Genomic DNA, 21,495 nt, shown 5'->3' on the forward strand with positions numbered 1-21,495 from the left:
GTAGGGGTGAATGTTGGCAGGAACACTCACCTGGTGCGGTTGTGCCAGTCACAACCCCTTTTCAGCATGTAAATGATGAGGAGATGGCGTGGGAGGCAGCGGTCCCACGGTGAAGAGACCATTCAAAAGCAATAGAAAGCAGGTTTAAATACCGCGCCAAACCACAGGAGGCCAGATATTATTAGTAAATCCCTTTTTCTTTATTTACACAGGTCTACGCATTTCAAGGACATATCCGTCCCCTTCCTCAGGACAATGTACAGAGAATACTATCTACATCTATTACTACAAGACAGAAACTCTCTTGGGGCAGTTTCTTGATCTTCTTGATGCAGGGGAATGGTTTTCCATGCAGGGATGGCTACGAAGGCAAACTGCCCGCCAACAACCTAGTGAAGGCGGCACACTTAAAGGGAATCTGTCAGTAGGATCAACCCTCCTAAGACTTCTATATGAGTATGGAAGTCATAAAAAGTTTAATAAAATTATACCTTGATATTTGCTATCCGATGTCTTATTCCACAAATATCCAAGTTTTTCTTAAAATGTAAATGAGCTGTTAAGATCTACTGACCGGACACTGATCTATCAGAGTCTGCCTCCTGAGTTTATTTTAATTGAAATGGTTAGTTGCCAGCATCTATTTTGGAGCACTTACTAGGTTTATTCTGTGGTCTGTATTTATGCTGCGGTCTGTATTTACTCTACCAACAATATAGGAAAGACCGTGGCACCTCAACAGAAGTGTATAATTATTGGGATATTCTTCTACCACTGAGCAGTGCACTGCTATCCACACAGAGTGCCAACTATAACTTTTCAACTTTATTTACTTCTGGCCTGTGTCACACGTCAGTGATTCTGGTACGTATGTGCTAGTTTTTATGCGTACCAGAATTACTGACACATGAGTACACATCAGTGATTTTTCACTGACCGTGTCTCCGTGCGGCATACATGCATGTCTGTGATTGCCGCATGGAGATATGTCTGTTTTTTTCTGACATCACTGATTTCCTACGGACCACACTATAGTGTTATCCATGAAACACTTACCAGAAAAACACGAACATTGAAAATAAAAAACAATTTTAACTCACCTTCTCCAGCGCTGCTTGTCTCCAGCCTCTGCTTCCTGGCTGGCTCATTACTGCATGCATATTCATGAATGCAACCAGAGCCGACCCGGAAGTAGCTGTAGCAGAGGTCAGAGCCGGCCGGAAACTTAGAAGAGCTGAAGAGTTCAGCACCACGGACAGCAGAAGCAGGGACAAGTGAGTATACCTCCATGTGCAATCACGAATAACGGATCACGAATTGCTCATGGACAACCCACGTGTGCTGTGAATCACGGCACATGGAGGCACATATGCTTTTTTTACACGTCAGTAAAAAATGTCTGTGTTTTTCACTGACATGTGAAACAGGCCTAAGACTGTATTTATTTAAAGGCTCTGGGATCCAAAATTTCAGGATCTGTATTTATTCTAGTCTGAATGCGTTGTTTTATTATTTTGGAGTCTGGTCTGGATTTGAATTTTAGGTGCAGTTGGAGGTTATTTTGGAGTTTGGGCCTACTTCAGACTGACTGGGTGCCAGCTAGTCTATCTGGCAGATTCTAAAGGATCCCCACCGTTCAGGCTTTGACCCCCCCTCCCATAGAGGGATCTCTTCTTACATATGGGGCCCCCTGGGTTGCTTCCAGGAAAGGGTGAAAGAGCAAAAAAAGGGAAAGAAATGGAAACATAGCCTGGTTAAAAAATAAAAAAAAAAGTGAGATGGTAGACAACAAAATCAGAAGACAAAGAATAATCAGGAAGCATGCCATTGTCAGACAACAGGAATACAGCGATCAAGCAGGATCAGATCAAACAATACTGAACCATACAAGAGAAACTTTAAAGGTAGGTTCACCAGAACATATAAAAAGTTGTTCAGAGTTTCAGCCAGAAAATTCAGACAATTTCTTTTTCAAGTCTCATCCGTATGCAGTCTGCATGTAATCCATTTTTTACAGCGTCAGTTATTAATAATGTACAGGACCATTTACAGTTTCCTATGTTACAGAATTGAAATGTATCCGTAAGAGACGGATGCCATACTGTGGCTCCGTCTGTCATCTGATTTGTTTTGTGCACCCATAGACTTGATTAAGACTTGATTAAGCAACTTGGCCTAGCTGGCAGTGAGAGTCAGAGACTCAGGGGTTTATAAACATGACAACCTTGCCCACAGCTCACAGAGGAACCAGGAACTAGCCCCAGAGCTCCGTGACTAAGGCTGGGTCCACACATAGCGAAAGCGACAACGACGTTGCTGTTACGTCACCATTTTCTGTGACGTAACAGCGACCTTGTATGTCCCTGTTATGATCGCTGCTTAGCTGTCAAACACAGCGATGCAGCAGCGATCATAACGTCGCTACATGTGCAGAGAGCAGGGAGCCGCGCACACTGCTTAGCGTTGGCTCCCTGCTCTCCTAGCTACAGTACACATCGGGTTAATTAACCCGATGTGTCCTGCAGCTACATGTGCAGAGAGCAGGGAGCCGCGCACACTGCTTAGCGCTGGATCCCTGCTCTCCTAGCTACAGTACACATCGGGTTAATTAACCCGATGTGTACTGCAACTACATGTGCAGAGAGCAGGAGCCGGCACCACCTTGGTTACCCGATGTTTACCTTGGTTACCGCTTCCCGCGGCTGCCAGACGCCGGCTCCTGCTTTCTGCTCGCTTCATTTCGTCGCTCTCTCGCTCTCACACACAGCAATCTGTGCATCACAGCGGGAGAGCAACAATAAAAAAAACGAACCAGGGCTGTGTGTAACGAGCAGCGATCTCACAGCAGGGGCCAGATCGCTGCTCAGTGTCACACACAGCGAGATCGCTAATGACGTCACTGCTGCGTCTCAAAAACCGTGACTCAGCAGCGATCTCAGCAGCGATCTCGCTGTGTGTGAAGCACCCCTAAGTAGCACCAACTGACCTAGGAATTAAATAGATGACACAACAAAGGTGCGGCGCATCCCAGTGACCAAAGTGGAAACCGAGGAGACAGATGCTGGCCAGGATGTGAGATGGGATCTTATTTATATTGGCGATTGAATAGTATTTTTTTTTAGTTCTTTTTATTCTGGAGTATTGTCTATTATCTTTTTTTAATTCAATGTATCATAAAATATAGATGGACAACTTGCGATTTCAACACAGTTGGTTAGAGGTGTTTAGAGCAAACGCAATTAAAAAAAATGAGCAATTTTGAGCAATATTAGTCACACTAATCTCTGAATCTTGGAACCTGATGTAATTACTCAAAACTCTAGAATGTGATTACTCAAAACTCTAGAATGTGATTACTCAAAACTCTAGAATGTGATGCTGGAGGACCTTTAAGGGGGCATAGACAGCCATGGAGCCTGAGGACTTTAATAAACCACTAAACACCAAGTACTTTCTTTGAAATGTGCCCATTCATTACACAGACCATCAAAGATGTTTCACCTAACTTTTCCTCTCCCAATTATTAATGTTTTTAATTAACTTTATGCTATTGGGGCTAGAAGGCATCATTTTCAATATATTCCAAGGGCATTATAATGTCTTGTCTTAACTATAAAGCTATATCTTTGTAAAATGCTCCTTTTCTTACATTTTACGTTTAGTTTATTTAGTGAATATCATTATTTTATTTTATATAAGCATTTTTCATTAATTATAAAATGGATCCCTGTACAAGGATAAATGTAACATTTCTAAGACGTTTCTAAATAGATATCAATTGCAGGTTGTCACGGATGACAGACAGTCATGTAGTGTCCAGCAATAAAAGGTCACAGCGTTTGGCTGCACTAAATGCTCCCTGACTTTCTATTATTCCTGCTGTTAGTATTAAGTTTATTAGACATCTCCTCTGCTGGATTTTCATTCCTTTCCCTCTAGGACCCTGCGGAGCTCTTCTTCCCTTCAGCTGCTAATTATCTGTATACTGCATATATCAAAATATTTGCTGATAAATTAGTGCTAACAAACTCAAACCTTTCCTTAAACAGTTATGAGTTCCACATAGAAATTACTGCAGTCCAAGCTAATTCACTAACTTCTTAGAATTCCTTATAAGCTGATTTTATCATTGCTTTGAAGGGGATCTCCCAGCTGCCAACACTGCCCTTTTATCTAAAGTCAAAAGCAATCGGCAGCCACAGGGAGCTATCCGAGAAACTTCCGTAGGTCTTGTGTGATGTTGATTTATACAGGATTAAAGGTCTTTCAAAGACTAGAGGTAAGGTTACATCAACATGCTAATATTTACCCATATAGGTTGGTATGTCAATTATTGAATGAGTTGGGTCCTGTGGCTGAATCTGGCCTGCATCAATCTGATCTATTGTACTAGATAAAGTGATAACAGACGATTTATCCATAACTGAAATGAGACATACAGGTATGACTTTTTTCAACAGTCTATAACCTGTATGTCTCTATTACCACTTTAGTTAGGTCAAATAATGTGACATATACCCTTTAAAAGCAGACAAAAAAGGAACCGTATTTTTCAGATTATAAGAAGCACTTTTCCTCCCAAAAATTTGGGAGGAAAATGAGGGGTGTGTCTTAAAATCCAAATATAGCTTACCGGGAGGTGAATTGGTGGGGAGCTGTCTGTGTGGCTCTGTGTGCGGGCGGGCGGCTGGGTGCCTGTCGGTTCATGCAGGTGGCCAGCTTAGTGCCTGTCAGTGTATGCGGGCGGCTAGGTGCTTGTCGGGGCCGGCGGCCGGATGCCTCTATGTCCCGGTGGCCGGCTGCCTCTGTGTGGGTGGGCGGGTAGCCTGCTGTCCGCCACTCTGTGCAGGGCGCAAGGGTGGCTGTGCGGTCTGCGGTGACTGAGCGGTGGGTGTCCTAGTCTGTCTGTGGTCCCGACTTCAAATGATGGTGCCGGGAGTCAGCGCGTGTGCAGATGGAGCTCTTGGATGAGAGCTCCATCTGCGCATGCGCCGCTCTGGGCACCATTTCTATGAAGCCCGGACCTCGGACAGACTGGGACACTCGCCGCACTTGCCTGCTCCACCACACAACACTGCAGTTTCCGCTGCCACCGCTGCCACCACTGACCCGCTGCTGCCACCACTAACCTGCTGCTGCCACCACTGACCCGTCACCGCCGCTGCGACCACTGACCCGCTGCTGCTACCACTGACCCGCCACCGCCGCTGCCACCACTGACCCACCGCTGCCACCACTAACCCGTCACTGCCACCACTGACCCGCCGTCGCCGCTGCCACCTCTGACCCACCACCGCCGCTGCCACCACTGACTTAACGCTGTTGCCAGCACAGCCTCTGCCTCCTGTAACCCCACTCCACCACCCACCGCTGCCGCCCCCCTCCGGTAAGACAACACCGTCGTATAAGACGGATCCCATTTTTTTTTACCTTTTATTATCTCTAAATTTGGAGTGCATATTATAATCTGGTGCATCTTATAAAACGAAAAATACGGTATGCTTGCACAACTTTGTTGCCAATGTATTGCTGCTGGATCCATTCCTACAGATTATTACTGGACATTTGAACTTAGCTTTACCTGTCTTTTTTAGGGAGAAGGTAAGGTTCTGTTGTAAAAAGAAAATGCATACTATCACACCCCAGTTTCCAGACGAGATGGAAGTGGGTCCACTGGACCAAGGTACTGTTCACTAACCCAGAGGAGCGGACCTGGGTGGCCACTGAGTCTTCACTACTACCACCGGAGGTGGCAGCAGGTACACACACTGGTAAGTATGCATCGGGAGGCAGCCCTGGAGGATCCTGATACCTCAGCAGCTGGTGACAAGGAATAGTGAACAGATGAGGCAAAGGCTGGTGCAGTCCAGGACTGGCTGATACTGGTGGTAGCAGGCAGATGAAAGATGCTTGCAGGAACTGGAGTTAGGTATATGGACACAAGCGGGAACACAGGCACTACAGGATGGAAGCAGAGACAAAATCATAAACTAATACGAAGTGTGTGATATCACGGGGAACCTAAAAACTAGCACGGACAGACTGGGAGGTGCCTGTTCAACATGTTCCTGTAGCCAATCGGGGAGGATGCCTTATAAGCACTGAGCCTATTGGCGAGACCTTGAACCACTTCTGAGTAAGGTTGCACTGGCCCTTTAAGAAAAGGAAAAACAGCGCAGCTGCGCCATAATCGAGCTCCAGAGATCCTTACTGCGCATACATGGGCCTCAGCAGCCAGAGGACAAAGCAGGCAGTGAGGAGAAGGCAGGAGCAGCGTAGAAATGGCAGCTCCCCTGACACACAGGGAGCAGGGTCACTGACAGGACAAGGGAGCCCTGAGGACCACGGAATTGAACAGGAGCAGCGGGCACAGTGGGCACAATGGAGGTGAGCCGGTGAGAGCTTCGGCATTCCTGGGCTGGGAGTGCCAACGGCGTAACAGTAACCCTTCCCCAAGCTCCCCCTTCTTCAAACAGGACAGAAAATTCTTAAGCAGGAGAAGGGCATTGATATTTTCATGGTGTTCCCAAGACCTTTCCTTAGTCAACAAGAAAAAGGGTCCTATCTCTCACCCTCTTCATGGCTAAGATATCCCTTACCTCGAAGACGTTTTCCAAGCAGACAGGCTGAGGTGAGACACCGGGGTTACTGAAGGATTGACCGAAGACAACAGGTTTGAGCATGGATATGTGGAAGGAGATGGGTATGTGAAGCGTGGACAGAAGTTTCAATTTATAAGAGACTTCATTTATCTGGCTGATGACTTCAAAAGGACTGATGTATCTGGGACCCAACTTGAAGGATGGAACCTTAAGGTGGATGTATTTAGAGGATAGCCATACCTTGTCCCCAGGGAGAAAGCAAGGGGGATCCAGTCACCTCTTGTCCACATATCTCTTCATCTGGCCAGATGCGTGCTCAAGAGAGCATTAACTATCCTCCCAGATTCTGGCGAAATCCCTGGAAAGGGCATCAGCAGCGGGAATACCAGACATGGACGAAAATGGAAGGGGGACGCAAGGCTGTTGCCCATAGACAATAAAGAACGGAGACTTAGTAGAGGACTTGCTGATATGGCTATTATATGTGAATTCAGCCCAAGGAAGCAGCTTTGCCCAGTCACTGTGTTGTGCTTTAGTGAAATGCCACAGGAACGAGGTTAGGATCTGATTGACTAGTTCGACTTGCCCATTGGACTGAGGATGGTAGGCCGATGAGAAATACAGAGATACATCCAGAAGTGAGACGTGAATTGGACTCCTCTGTCAGACATGATGTGTTTAGGGAAGCAATGAAGCTGAAAGATGTGCTAAATATAAGCAATGGCAACTTCTGGAGCAGAGGGCAGTCTTGGTAATGGGATAAAATGAGCCATCTTGAAGAATCGGTCCACCAGCAGCCAGATGAAAGAGCAGCTGGAAAATAGTGGAAGATCCGTAATGAAGTCCATGGCAACGTGCTGCCAAGAAACTGAGGGTACGAGCAGAGGAAGCAAAAGTTGTTTAGGTGTTTTATTCCGAGCACAGGACAGACAGGATGTGACATAGTCCAGAATATCCTTACAGAGAGCCGGCCAGCTCTCCGTAAGGATATATAGAGGTTTTTTCAGACCAGTGTGACTAGCTACCTAGGAGGAATAGCCCCAATGGAGGACTCTCTTATGGATGGTTTCGGAAACATAGGTTTTACTGGGAGTAATACGGGTCAGCTTAACCGGAGCCACGAGAATCATCTTGGTTGAGTTGATGATATCCTGAAGTTCCTCCCCCTGATCCGTGGCATGAAAGGACCTGGACAGTGCACCAGCCTTGACATTTTTATCTGCCAGCTGGAAATGTAAGAGAAAGTCAAAACGGGCAAATAACAAGGGCCATCTAGCCTGCCGGGGTTTAATCTTTGAACCAAGTGCAGGTATGCCAAATTCTTGTGGTCAGTGTAGATTACCACTGGATGAAATGCTCCTTCCAGAAGATACTGCCACTCCTCCAAAGCTAGTTTAATAGCCAATAGCTCACAGTCTCCGATGGTGTAGTTTCGCTCAGGCACCAAGAAAGCTTTCAAGAAGAATCCACAAGTGGCCATACGTCCTGAGGAAGACTTCTGCATGAGCTCTGTTCTGGGCCCGGCAGATGAAGCATTCACTTATAGAAATAACTGCTTGTTCACTTCTGGTCTATGCAGGACTGGAGCAGAGAAGAAGGATTGCTTCAGAGAGTAGAAAGCCTCCTTGGCCTTGGGAAATCAGGTTTTGGGATTAGCTCCCTTTTTGATCATGGCGGAGCTCAAAGTTGTCCAGGAGGAAAAATGCGGAATAAATTGGCGACAATAGTTTGCTAGTTTGCACAGCCGAGGAACCATTGGATGGCTTTGACTCCCATAGGAAGCGGCCATTGAAAATGGAAGACACCTTCTCAGGATCCATCTTGAGCCCCGTGTCAAAGTTGACATAGCCAAGGAAGGGAAGAGAAGTCTGCTCGAAGATACACTTCTCAAAAGTGGCATACAAGTGATTCTCACTCAATCTCTGCAGGACTAGATGATCATTTCTCCTATGGGTGGGCAGGTCGGGATCGAAGAGCAGGATATTGTCCAGATACACCAAGTCATTAGTATACAGGAGGTCACGAAAGACATTATTCACCAACTCCTGGAAGACCACTGGGGCATTGCTGAGTCCAAATGGCATGACACATTGCTCATAGTGTCCATTCTGCGTGTTGAAGGTGGTCTTCCATTCATGCCCCTGGTGGATGAGGACCAAGTTGTAGGCCCCACGTAGGTCAAGCTTGGTAAAGATCCTGCCTCTTTTTATACGGTCAAACAGCTCAGGGTTGAGAGTGAAAGGGTACTTGTTCTTTACCGTGAGCTGATTTAGACCCATGTAAACTATACACGGTAGGAACGAACCATCCTTATTCTTGAAGAGATCTAGAGAGGATTTGGAAGGGGAGAAACAGGAATCTGATGACGATCCACCACGGCCTGCTGCATGACATTTCCCGCCGATTCAGAGTCCAGATATGCCCCCTTCATGATCCGGGCTTTCTCTACTAACAATTGGGCAGTTATTTTCAAGCACAAAGCAGTGTTGTCTTGGCCCAGGGTGGCCTCTCCAATCAACCCTAGGCTTTTTTAGTTTCCTGGTTTATCGGAACAGGAACGGATGCGATGTATGGTGCTACCACAGCAGAAGCATGGCCCTTTAGCCAAATCATTCTCATGGCGTTGTTCTGCCATCCCTACGTGATCCACTTGCATAGATATGCATAGGTTCAGGGGTGGATACGGATGGGACCAGCTGACGGACAAGTGGTCTCTGGAAGATTGGGGCAAAACGTGTCAGTCTCCTCTCACGGACCACCTTTCTCGACCGTTCCTGGAAAATAAAATCTATCCAGATGGCAAGAGAAATCAGGCTCTCCAAGCTGGAGGTGTGGTGCCCCTGAGGCTTCAGTCACCACAGGGTATGGCATCTCCTTTAAGATGTAGTACTCAACCCAGGTAAGGAGAGATTAATCACTGGTGTTTCTCACATTCACAAACCACAAACAGTTAGTTGCTTTCCCACCGGGGGGATGGCTTGGGGTAGATAAGGGGGTGGCCATCACGAAGCATGGGACTTTCCTGGTCACTGGGATAACCACCTGGGGGCGGGCACTAATTGGGGAAAAGGGAAGGAGCATCTACACACATAGTCAGTTAGCCCAGGGCACAGCTTGGGGTGAGGAGCAAAGTCAGGACTTCGGTCCAGGCATATTCTCTCTACCTTCACACTTCTGGGAGCACCATGGTACCCGTCGTTTGGAGCAGGCTGCTCAGTTCGGGTTCTCCATCGCTACACGGAATTCCAGGGTCTGCAAAGAGTACAGAAAACACCCGCAGGCTGTTCCATATTCCAAATACACCGGGATTGGAGGGACCCCGACCAGAAAGGACTCACAGTAGGAACTCCGGAGGTGACCTCGAATTGCTCGGGATTGACTGGGGCCCATCACAGCGGTGACCGGCATCTCATGGGTAAACCAGGACTGTGGTTCATCCTGGCTCATCAAACACCTTGTGAAAGGTCTCTAAATAGACCTGGATGTGAGTAGTAACCGTATCGTCTCTCTCCCATAATGGATTTATCCAGGCTAATGCTTCTCCCTCCAGATGGGACAGGAGGAAGGTCACTTTAGCTTTATCAGAGATGAAGAGGGGGGGAAGCAGCTTGAATTGCAGCGAGTTCTGGTTAAGGAAACCTTTGCATAGCTAGGATCAACCATTATACCGAGGAGGAGGTGAGAGATAGCCAGTTCTGCTTCGGCCTTTAAACGCCATCAGCTCTGGAACTGCGCTCTGATCAGGAGGCAGAGTGATTGCAGCTTACAGGCTGTTCAGACAGGCATCCACAGATGATATGAAGGCCAACATGTGGATCTGAGTCTTGCATTGGCGGACCAGCCATTTGGGAAGCTTGAGAGCTAGCTGGATACATGGCCTTTTTAAACTGTCACATCCGGGTTGCCGGACGAGATAGCAGTGGGTCCACTGGACCAAAGTACCGTTAACTGACCCAGAGGAGCCGATCTGGGCCGCCACCAAGTCTTCACTAGTGCCACTAGAGGTGGCAGCAGGTACACACGCTGGTAAGTGTCCGTCCAGAGGCAGCCACAAGGGATCCTGATACCTCAGCAGCTGGTGCCACAGGATGTAGACAAGGAACAGGGACAGATGAGGCAGAGGCTGGTGGAAACTGGGACTGGCTGATATTGGTGATAACAGGCAGACGGAAGATGCTTGCAGGAACTGGAAATAGACAGATGGACACAAGCGGAAACACAGGTACCATTGGACGGAGCATAGACAAAGTCACAAACTAATATGAAGTACATGATAGCATGGGGAACCAGACAACTAGCAAGGGCAGACTGGATAGAGGTGCACGTTGAACAGGCACCCCCAATGGGGGAGGATGCCTTATAGGCACTGACCCTATTGGCGGGGACCAGGAAGCACTCCCGGTTAAGATCGCACTGGCCCTTTAAGAAAAGGGAGACCAACACGGCTGCACCCTAAGCGCGCTCCCGAGAGTCCTACTGCGCATGCGTGGGCCTTGGGAGCCAGAGGACGGAGCAAGCGATGACAACGGAGAAATGGCGGCACCCCTGACACACAGGGAGCAACAAGACAAGGGAGCCCTGAGGACCGCGGGATCATACGCGAGCAGCAAGCACAGCAGATGTGAGCTTGTGACAGCATCGGCACTCCTGGGCCATCACAGTCATTCATGATTTTAGATGAAAATGGATCGTAATCCACCTTATCTAATAGTGTGAGTATATCTAACATATTCTATTTCAGAATTTGTGACGTCTATATAAAAATGTCTTGCATGATATGAAGTGGTATAAGCGTACAATTAGAAAAATGATATCACACAAACCAAACACGTGTTTTATTCTGTGCCCATTTCTTATTTTAATATGGTAGTGTAGTTGCTATTAATTGAATAGTGGTAATGGACATATCAAACTTTGTAACCATTTGTTTTTATTTCTCCAAGCTCCTGCTATGTTATGCCCACAGTTTCATCTTTTTAGATATAATAACTATGTAAACATATGTCTCTCCTTGGTTACAAACTACAAATGTCACAATGTTATTGCAGGTCTCAAGGCAGGAATGAGAGTCCTCTTGGCGCAACACATGGGGAACACCAGGGTCTCAATAGAATGGAAGGCCTTGGCGCTTGGGAGAGGGGAGCGGGATCACCTCCTAACACTCACCTGAGGCTGATCCCTGCACTCCCTAATGTCCCTAAATGGGTCCTTCCCCCAGGTGCTGTCATGTGCCTAGGCCCTTGCTGGCCCTGAACTCATCCTGACTAGTGAAGGCCAGCGAGATGCTAGTCTCACCACTGTAATAAGATAACACAGGGAAGGTAAGACAAACAGGTGGGGAGAGACATAACAAATAACACTCCACAGCTTTTCCAGCAGGAACTTATCAGCTGCAATAGAAGCTATATCTCAGCTTCACAAGAGACTGGCTCCTTCAAAGTGGCCAGCGTAGGTATGAGCTAAAGTCAGCATATAGAGGAGTGAGGAGCAGATATTTATAGCAGAAGGGGGTGGATGCAGCTGAGGTTACAACTACCTGTTATATCATTGCAGCATAAAAATGTACCTTCAGTACCGGATGGAAATAAAAATGCTCCAATTTAGGGTAAACGATGGGTGGGCACTAAAGCGGATGTGTGATCAATAATATGCTGTGACCTTCTGATCCCAGATCACATCAGGCCATGACAAACTCCTAACAACAAACAGTTCTGTGTATTTTGTAAATTTTCAAAATTAGGACATTTTATGCTCTTTCCTAGACCACAAGGAAATTTCGACTCCCCCAGATCCACTTATTTTAAGGGGTATTCTCAGGTTGTGTCTTCCGCAGCACAGCTCTCCAATCTCTTTCACTTCTTTGTTGTGACACTGTGACACCTTAAAAGGAGTGGGTCTCTAGGTTTGTGCTATGAAATCAGAAGACGGCATGCTCTGGCGGTTAAATCACAGATTTCAGCAATGCCACTCTTCGTTGTTTACCTGCAATGTTTGTTTTAGCTTTAGGAGATTATTGCAGTAGGTCAGCTAGTCCTGCACACCCTCTGCCATGATCAGCAACACACTGTCTATAAACATTGTATGTTGAGAGCCTGGCATGGACGGTGACAGCTTTCTGAGCCTTGCTGCATTGCTAAATCTAAAATCTCTTTAGATTTGCATTCTTTGCGTAGCATTTGTTCAGAAATCTACATCTTTACCACTATATGTGCATACAGAACAATCACAACTACTCAAATGAGCAATGAATAGGAGAAATGCTCTGGAAACTGCAGATAGTAGGTGTGTCGCCCTGGGCAAGCCAGGGGACACAGGTCACACACCACCACACCCTACATCCCAGGTAGGAACATCTAAGCTAACCAAAAATCCTTGTTGCCTTCCTCCAGAGGCTGATGATTCACACCAGGGGGTGGGCCAGGCAGTTGGCTCCGCCCACCGAGGAGTTCACAGCTCTGGAGGCGGGAAGTACCAGGCAGTTGAGTCAGGGAGGAGGAAGTGGAAGGAGTGGAGGAGTAGCCCAGACAGGGCTAAAGTACGGAGCTAAGTGAAAGTGAAGGAAGAAAAGTAGTAAAAGGAGGAAAGCAAGAGTGGTGACAGAACAGAAAGAGTGTGCAAAGCCTGAAGAGTCCAGCTGAGTGCAGGGCAGGTCAGCAAGGTCAGCAACGGCAGTGACTGTCTGGAGGGGGACCGTTTGGAAGTTCCTGGAAGGACCCCGTAGGCTGTGTGCCCGGCGGTCTGGAGCAGTGTTCCGAAGGACAGTCAGCACCAGGGCAGGGGCCTCTCGGACCCCGGCAAGGCTTGGAGTCGCAATAATTTGCCGAATCCGTCAGTGAAGGGGACGTAGATCCCCCAACAACCAAGTCCCGATTGAAGGCAACAGCCCAGCCAGTGTAAGAGAGACACCGCCACCGCCAAGGCACCAGTTTCTTAGGGCCAGCGCCTGCGGGCAAAGAGTAGAGCTCACCCGGTCCAGCTTGAAGCCGGGGAGCGGGTTACCGGTGGGGACCCATCGCAACCAACAAGTACACAAAGGTGCTAGGAAGAGGGACATCACCGTCACCTACCGGGAGAGCAAGTGCAGCCGTCCGTGGGACCGTCTTACCAGCCGTTTGGTTTACCGTAAAAACTGTGTCAACGTCTCAGGCTGAGTGAGTACCACAGTGCCGCAAGGCACAGCGCTGCCCCCGCGTCCCTGCGCCCACCAGGCCCTGCACCCCCCAAGCCATCACCGGGCCCCGGGATCACCAACCCCTACCCACGGAGGGGCAACACAACACCTGGCTGCTCCGCATCACCATCCCCGGGATCCCCATCCAGAGCAGCGGTGGTGCAATCACCACAACCGTGGGTGGCGTCACGGACAATAAACAATCCCCACACCCAACTACCCCCTTTCACTCACGGGCGAGGAGTGCCGCTCGAGAAATTCCCGGGATCCGGCCCATCGCTCGAGCCACCACTGAGCAGCAGCCGCCGGACCCGAGCAGAAGGGGTGAGCGTAGTGTGCTGACACCCTCCTCCCCGCCCGCGACAACTTGGCGTCACGAACAGGATCTTACCGCTCTGCCATTTGGTAGAGGTGCGCCTTGTTACCGCCGGAGGTATCCGGCAGAAAAATTTCAGAAGCCGCCATCTTTGGCGCGAAAAGTTCCCGCTCGAGCGTCTTCTCGAGCAGTAGAGGCGCGAAGGCCAAAACCCCGCCCCGAGAGAGGAGGGGCCGGAAAGAGCTAAGGGGGACGCGATGGCGGCTGGACGCATGTAGCTGCGGCTATAAAAGCAGGGACGCCAGGACTCTGCAGACATACCGTTCCTGGAAAGAAAAAGAAGCCATCATGTGGATGCCGTCCCGCGACACCGTAGCCCCCGCGCCTGGAACCGCGGCGTGGGTGGAAATCCGAACTGCGCAGCTCTACCAAAGGCTGCAGGTGAAGATGCAGCTCCTCATGGAGGAGTGGGAGGCCAACATGGCGGACGTTGTAGCCACCGTGCGGAGACGCGAGGAGGAGGCGGAGAAAGGGAGGGTGAGTGACCCACGTCCCGATGCCCTTGAAGGGCCGGTCATCGCGGCTGTGGGGCCCGGTCCAAGCCCTCTCCCCCCGTCGCCTCCCTCGCCACCCGTCCCGGAAGCCGTGACCCCGCCACTAGGCCTGCTACCACTGCAACCGGTAGCAGTACCCAGCGTCCCCGCCCAGGCGGGCCAACCTGTAGTCGGAGCCCGTAGTAAACCGGAGGTGTTGCCGTGGAAGATCCCGAAGGTTGAACCGGAGGCATCCCTTGAGAAGTTCCCCGAGCCGGAGCCGATAGCCCATTCCGAGCCGAAGGCCCAGCAGCGGAAAGCCCCTATGCCCATCCCCCACACCTCGGCTGAGGTAGCGCCGGGTTGTTGTTGCAAAGCAGCGCCCAAGGCCAAGACACCACGGGACATGCCGCCCCGATTCCTGACAGTGGGCAACGTCCAGGATGTCCCGCGGGGCCCGACCCATGCGCCGGCGCTGGCGGCAGCGCCGTATTGGGATAGGGAACCGGTACCGTTGGGCCTGGAGATTGCCGAGAGGGAGCGGAAGAAGGCCGAGCTGGTGGCCCGAGCTATCCGAGAAAAAGAAAATCTCCACCAGGCCACGTTTCGTGTCCGGGGACCGTTGTACGAGGGGCAGGTGAGGCGGTTTGATGTCCGCCGGGGCTACGGGTTCATCTACGAGCCGGGCCTGGAGGCCGAAGTGTTTGTAGCCCGGCGGGATGTGAATACCCACCTGCCCGAGGAGCATCCTGGCCACAACCTAATGCCAGGAGACCTTGTGCGGTACACCCGACACTGCGGAGAGAGGGGGTGGTTTGCCCTGGATGTGAAACTACGGGGCAGCCAGGAGAGCAGAGTGAGCTCGGCACCCCCTCCCTCGGATGAAGCTGAAGGCCTGGAGTAGGGCAGCGGAGCACCGTTGTCCAGTCCCCGTTGGGACCACCACTTTGTTTGTTGTTTAAAAGTTTGAAAGTTCTGCCAATGATGAAAATGATTACCGAACAGTAACCTGATTGTTTGTGATTTGCAACCGGCTGGAGCCGGCACCGTTGTCCCCGTGGGGACCGTTTAAAAAGTTTTTGCATGGGAACTATCCATGGACAAGCCCGTGAACTTGCAGGGCACCCACAAACGTTAAGTGGCTTGTAAATATGTTGTTTGCCGTTACTGTTTCCGCAATGCCGCCTCCGGAGAGGCAGGTTGGAGGGAGGGCCCTGAGCAGAGCAGGATGGGGCCCAGCCACCAAAGGAACCGGTGGCTACCCTCTGGAGGGAAGGACAGATCCCGCTCGGGTACCGTGTGCTGGACTGTGGGTCAAGGGGTGCTGCCTGGGCTTTAGGGGCAGCATCAGGGCCAGGTTGCTTGGGTGGGAGAGAGCGGAAACCGTAACCGTAAACCGTTTGCAACGTTAAAGAAATGTGCCTCCCGTTTTGGGAAGAGTTATTAAAAATGTACATATGTTTGAATTACCATGTTATCTTTTACAGAAAAATAAAACCGGTGTTGGACGGCAGCCCGCGGACGGTCTGCATTTTGCTAAGGGGGAATGTGTCGCCCTGGGCAAGCCAGGGGACACAGGTCACACACCACCACACCCTACATCCCAGGTAGGAACATCTAAGCTAACCAAAAATCCTTGTTGCCTTCCTCCAGAGGCTGATGATTCACACCAGGGGGTGGGCCAGGCGGTTGGCTCCGCCCACCGAGGAGTTCACAGCTCTGGAGGCGGGAAGTACCAGGCAGTTGAGTCAGGGAGGAGGAAGTGGAAGGAGTGGAGGAGTAGCCCAGACAGGGCTAAAGTACGGAGCTAAGTGAAAGTGAAGGAAGAAAAGTAGTAAAGGAGGAAAGCAAGAGTGGTGACAGAACAGAAAGAGTGTGCAAAGCCTGAAGAGTCCAGCTGAGTGCAGGGCAGGTCAGCAAGGTCAGCAACGGCGGTGACTGTCTGGAGGGGACCGTTTGGAAGTTCCTGGAAGGACCCCGTAGGCTGTGTGCCCGGCGGTCTGGAGCAGTGTTCCGAAGGACAGTCAGCACCAGGGCAGGGGCCTCTCGGACCCCGGCAAGGCTTGGAGTCGCCATAATTTGCCGAATCCGTCAGTGAAGGGGACGTAGATCCCCCAACAACCAAGTCCCGATTGAAGGCAACAGCCCAGCCAGTGTAAGAGAGACACTGCCACCGCCAAGGCACCAGTTTCTTAGGGCCAGCGCCTGCGGGCAAAGAGTAGAGCTCACCCGGTCCAGCTTGAAGCCGGGGAGCGGGTTACCGGTGGGGACCCATCGCAACCAACAAGTACACAAAGGTGCTAGGAAGAGGGACATCACCGTCACCTACCGGGAGAGCAAGTGCAGCCGTCCGTGGGACCGTCTTACCAGCCGTTTGGTTTACCGTAAAAACTGTGTCAACGTCTCAGGCTGAGTGAGTACCACAGTGCCGCAAGGCACAGCGCTGTCCCCGCGTCCCTGCGCCCACCAGGCCCTGCACCCCCCAAGCAATCACCGGGCCCTGGGATCACCAACCCCTACCCACGGAGGGGCAACACAACACCTGGCTGCTCCGCATCACCATCCCCGGGATCCCCATCCAGAGCAGCGGTGGTGCAATCACCACAACCGTGGGTGGCGTCACGGACAATAAACAATCCCCACACCCAACTACCCCCTTTCACTCACGGGCGAGGAGTGCCGCTCGAGAAACCCCCGGGATCCGGCCCATCGCTCGAGCCACCACTGAGCAGCAGCCGCCGGACCCGAGCAGAAGGGGTGAGCGTAGTGTGCTGACACCCTCCTCCCCGCCCGCGACATAGGGACCAAAGGATTGTGATTTTGTTCACTGAGAACAGCAGTTCTTGGTCAGGAGCTGAAAGGGACAGGAGGGGAGCAGCTAACTGCTATATGGACAGTGCAGAGTGGGATCTCAAGAGTTAACTTCTCAGCCTGGATTGTATATACTGCATACTTACCAAGGATCTGGTGGTCGATCACATTGGCAAAAGCTGTACATTTTGTAGGATAGAAGCTCTCACAGCAAGAGGATGAAAGCACAAAGTAAAAGCAAGTCAATTACAAACTTGCTTATTTTCATGCTGTCTATCTATAACAATCTCGTAACATGTTAATGTACATTTGTATGAACCTTACCTACTTGATGAATATTTTACAGAAAAAATTGATAACAATTTGGATAAAATTGGTTAGTTTTTTCTCTTTGTCTACTTCATCCTAGCATACGTTCAGTAGTTTAGCACTTGTTAGGGCACAGATGGAAAGCTGTATACTGTAAAGTTACAGGATTTGTTTGTAATCTATTACCATGGATACTGCAGACACAAAAATTAAAGATATTGACAATAAATAAACCCGTCATCTATACCTGTTTTTGTATGATGAGCTTTTTTCTAGCTCATGACTGCTATGTAAGCACTGAAGAACTACATTGGAGGTTTATCTAAAGTAGATGTCTCCATTGGAAGCTAAGGACCTGTTCAATCAAGGTAAATACAGTAAAATATGGCTAAATCAAAAAGCTGTCAACTACTAAGGACACTGTGTGAAGAAATACCACAGGAGATACCAAAAGAGGATTTTATATTTCTAGGTGCGGATGTTATTTCAGCTTAGATGGGTTTTTTTGTTAAACGGTAATAAATATCAGTTGTGCTCTATGTCCATGTTTCTGTCCAATGTCTTTTATATGAACTATCATGAATGCATAAGTTATCTGCGATCAATATGTAACTAACAAGTGATAAAATGCAGCTGTTAATGTAGCCATATACGTTACATCAGCCTAACATCGATGAATATAGTCATTTCAGCCATTCGCCACATGAAATATAGAAAAAGAATAATCATTTTGCCCAAATGATGAACATTATCTTCTGGAAAAAGTTTGCTGTATTTGTCCTTTTCATTCAAATATAATTTTTCATTGAAAATGTTTCTGACATGTGTACAGGTATCGCCAATTTGAATGACTGTAATGTGAATATGGGCCAAAATGTCTTGTATGTGGCAGCACATAGGAAATGATCTTTCATTCATTTCATTTTGTTTAACCATGGACCTTTCTCTTTCTAATGTGTAAAGTATGGCCACATTATCTCTCTCAGCCTCACTTTGTAATGCGTTTCGGAAACAAGGAGAGAATTTTTATATGTCAGAACACTAAGGAAATCATATACTACATCAGTGAAGTAAGAACAACATCAGTGTGTAATAGGATTATTATTCCCTTCTGTGTAATTCATTCACTGTATTAGCTTGCTTCACTTCAATATCCGAATCCCCTAATTTACAAGACGTATTATAATATAATACAATATAATATATAATAGAATAATTCTGCGCACCAGCAGTGATAGTCTTCATCCACCTCCTCTTTCCATTATGTGCGTATTTGAGAGTCTCACGTAGGGGGGATACAATCTAATAGATGCTGGTTGGGTTCTTTCCTTATACAATCTGCCGGTATGCTAATGATAGGGAGGGCAGCCATAGAATAGCATACAAAATGCTGCTATAGTTCTTCGCTGTATATGAAATCAGCACTTGTGTTTTCTAACAATACATTCTACATGAGTGTAGAAGAAATAGGCACCATGAAATCATTATATGCTTAATGACAATGTCATGATAGTAAAATCCTCTTCCTATCCTTCCCATGTTGTCGGACTGCTTCCTCACCTAAGTTTCATGTCCATAATGATATAAAATGAACACTACTTGTAATAATTCCCACAGCGCTCATCACTATTTAATTAAAGCTAAAAAGGAACCTTTCCTTAATATGGCGTGCATTCATTATCTTTGCCATTACTGTAAGTTTAGTGCCTAATTATTAATTTGAGAGCGCTGCAGTTTTGCAGTTATTAAGATTGTGTTGTACAAAGTGTCATCAGGGTAAATTGTGAGACCTTCTGAAGAATGATCCTTGTCTAACATAGGTCGTGTTTACATTGACTTTATCACCTACCGTATTATATAAAATATAAAAGAATAGGTTGTAGCCTGTATGTAGTCGGATCAGTATCACATGCACTGTGATACATCTCCAGCCACATCTGTCACTGACTCTTTCCATATCACTGTCACCTACCTGCTTATGATTCATTTCAGAAAATTAAACTTATCCTGCTGATCAACTTCAGCATTGTTGGTGCACATTTACAGTATGGCTTCATCTCTGCTTATTTATGCATCAATGCAAGATGTTGGTTATTTAGTCATTTAGTTAGTAGGATTCTATTATTAAAGCTTAGTTCACACAAGCTTATAAAAAATCCAGAAAACACACAAATGATTTTTTTATCTGTATGGTCATCCATATACATCAGCAGTGAACAAAATTTACAAGACCAAAAACAGTTTCCTATGTTAGTAACGGGCGGCAACGTATCTGTAGAATTCGGATGCAATTCTGTTGATCCATATAGGATCTGATTTTTATTTTACGCCCCAATAAACATAAATAGGCGAGTGCCCTCTAAAACACATAAAAGTCTAATGCATGCTGCAATGTTTTCATGTGGACATTCAATCCGTGTACAAAAACGGTCATCAGAACAGCGCCAATAAAGTAGCATTGGTCCCAGTACTGTCTGTAAGGTCAGTTTTTACCACATATACAACTTGGACCGAAAATACCATCTTGTGATAGAAGTCTAACTTTGTAAATAATATTCCCTTCCTATCCTCCCTACCAGAATACTGTGGATATGAAAGAGTTAAAGGTGTAGATTAACATTGATGCCACCTCCTAAGACTCCATTAAAAATCTGATATCTGCACAAAAGGCTTTTCCTTACAAGCTCAATCTATATTACAAGTTGACCCTTTAATAGATAGTTAAGTGTTGTGTTCGTCATCTCTGAATATTTGCCTGTATTGTATATATCTCATATTTCTACTGTCTCTAGAGTTGAAGACATTAACAGAATAAAGTTTTATAAATATATACTCACTGATTATTTAAGACAGAGATGATTTTAAAGGAGTCATGTAGGGTCGAAAACTTTGCTAAGATTGCAGGAATGTAGCATTACTTATAATCTGTACTACTGCAATGTCTATCTATCTATCTAGTTATCTATCTATTTATCTATCTATCGATCTACTGTATCTAGATAGACGATAGATAGATATTACCGCATCTGAAGATGCCTGTGCTGTACTTTATTCCTGTGCTCTCTGAATCACATAGTTGGATGATGCATAGGAGCAGTTTACAGTTTGGGAAATTATCAAACATCCTTCCTTGAAATTAATCAATACAAAAATCTGCTAAAACTATTCTGCAATCAATAGATAACTATACATCCTAAAAGAATTACCCACTTTCCTATTTATACAGTGTCTTTTAGATAAAATAAACTTTTATAGACAGAATCTAAAGATACAGTATATACAATATCCAAGGACAAGTGCTACAGGACAAGGCAGATAACACATAGCAGTGCCTCTGGACTCCTGTAAGGTAGAGGATGCTGTACCTGGAGGTTGGAGTCACACTGATCCTCTGCTGAAGAGCTGTGATCTTCCTTGAGGAGTCTGCACTGGATCCTCTGCCTTTAAATAGAGACCCAGGTCCTCCTCAGTGATGCGATGTTCCTGTCACTCATCCCTTCTCTCCCTCTATTCAGTATAACTCATCCTCTTTATTTTCCAGCCTCTGTCTTTCCCCTTTTCTCTCTTTCTCCCCTTTTCCTTTTTCCTATTGTATATAATTTGTCACTCTTCTTTGTCCATTATGTTTCAATATCTTTGGGGTTTTTTTCTGCATGATCTTACAAAGTAATTGTCATTAAATAATGATATAATTTTTTTCTGAATGTTTTCAAATATCAAATACCTCACGTGTACAGAATGATATAGCGGAGC

At 47.5% G+C, this 21,495-nt stretch overlaps 1 protein-coding gene across 1 annotated transcript in view; it reads right to left on the reverse strand.

Annotated features, from left to right (window-relative positions):
* TAC3 (tachykinin precursor 3) overlaps window positions 1-21,211 on the reverse strand; it is a 183,094-nt gene extending 161,883 nt beyond the window's left edge. Inside the window, exon 1 of the mRNA XM_075334464.1 lies at window positions 21,108-21,211. The gene's annotated coding sequence lies outside the window, so the exon portion shown is untranslated. The remainder of the gene's footprint in view (window positions 1-21,107) is intronic.
* Window positions 21,212-21,495: the final 284 nt, after the last annotated feature.

The sequence above is a fragment of the Anomaloglossus baeobatrachus genome, chromosome 2 (assembly GCF_048569485.1).
Source record: "Anomaloglossus baeobatrachus isolate aAnoBae1 chromosome 2, aAnoBae1.hap1, whole genome shotgun sequence".
Lineage (NCBI taxonomy): Eukaryota > Metazoa > Chordata > Amphibia > Anura > Aromobatidae > Anomaloglossus > Anomaloglossus baeobatrachus.